Below are 1,271 nucleotides of genomic sequence, written 5' to 3'. Positions count from 1 at the left end.
CATTTGCAAAATGTGGGACCTGAGCAAATCCCTTCCCCTTGCTGGACTTCAGTTTGCTTTTATGGAAAATGAGCATGATAATAAAATACACTTAGAGTTGCCGGGATGACTGATGGAGGTGCGGCATAGACAGAACCCAGCAGACCGGGCATACACTAAGTTCACGAACATTAATTACAACATTGTTGTTGTCATTTTTATCATCACATGGCCTGGCTGCATTTTAAAAATATTTCACAATCTCCCCTGCCCAAGCCTTTCCTTCCCCCATGCCCCTTGGCCTTTCTTCCCATGGAAGCCTCCCAGCAAAGAAAAGGGGAAGGCTTTATCTTAGACCTCAAAAACCCAGGCCATCAGAAAAATTGAAAGGATTCACAACTTAGACAAAGAGATGAGCCAAAGCAAGATTGCCCTCCTCATTGTGCTAGAGGAGAAACCTCCAGCCTTGGGGACGGGAAGGGAAAAGGCGAAATTAAGACAAGTCGGGGAGGGTGGTGGTGGAAAGCACTGGAAAACACTGAAAAGATATCAGTGGTTCCCAGAGAGAAAGTCCTTGTTCCATGATCCAAAATTGAGCCCTGGGGAGACAACAGAACCTGAAGGTAGAGTTGTGGGATCCGAGGATGAGCCCCAGGAAGACAAGAGCCACCCTGGCAGATGGACCCTTGGACAGCCTGGGAGAGTTGCTGTGCCCTCTCACGACACGGGAGCAGCCAAATGATTTCCATGTCCCCGGGAGAAGCAGGGAAGTCACCGAGAAAACTTCTAGACCAGAAGGTGCCATGCAGCTGGGATCTCAGGGACACCTCTGCAGCCCCCTGCAAGCTCATGCTTCAGAGTCCAGTCCACGTGACAGCCACTGCCATGGGTGCCCATGTGAGCACATGGCATCGGGGGACTATGCCTTCCCCCGCTCCTTACATCCCCAAGAAATGGGGGTAATCCACTAATTACCCAGAGCCACTAATGGCATCTTCTCTGGGCCAGGCACTTGTTCTAGACACTTGTATCCCAGCAATAAATAAAACCTACATGTCCTGTTCTCATGGAAATTATATTCCAGTGGAGGGAGACAGACAATAAAGTAAAGAAAGAAATTATACAGTATCCTGGAAGGTGATGCATGGTGAGGGGAAAGAAAGAAAGCAGAGGAAGAGATGGAAAGCTCTGTGGGGATGAGGGTACAGTTTTAAATAAAGGAGTCGGGAATGGGCTCATGAAGAAGGTGACAGTTGAGGAGAAAGCCCTGCAGGAGCTGAAGGAAAGAACAC

Source organism: Canis lupus, chromosome 5 (assembly GCF_011100685.1).
Source record: "Canis lupus familiaris isolate Mischka breed German Shepherd chromosome 5, alternate assembly UU_Cfam_GSD_1.0, whole genome shotgun sequence".
Lineage (NCBI taxonomy): Eukaryota > Metazoa > Chordata > Mammalia > Carnivora > Canidae > Canis > Canis lupus.
Note: the sequence above shows the minus strand (reverse complement) of the source record.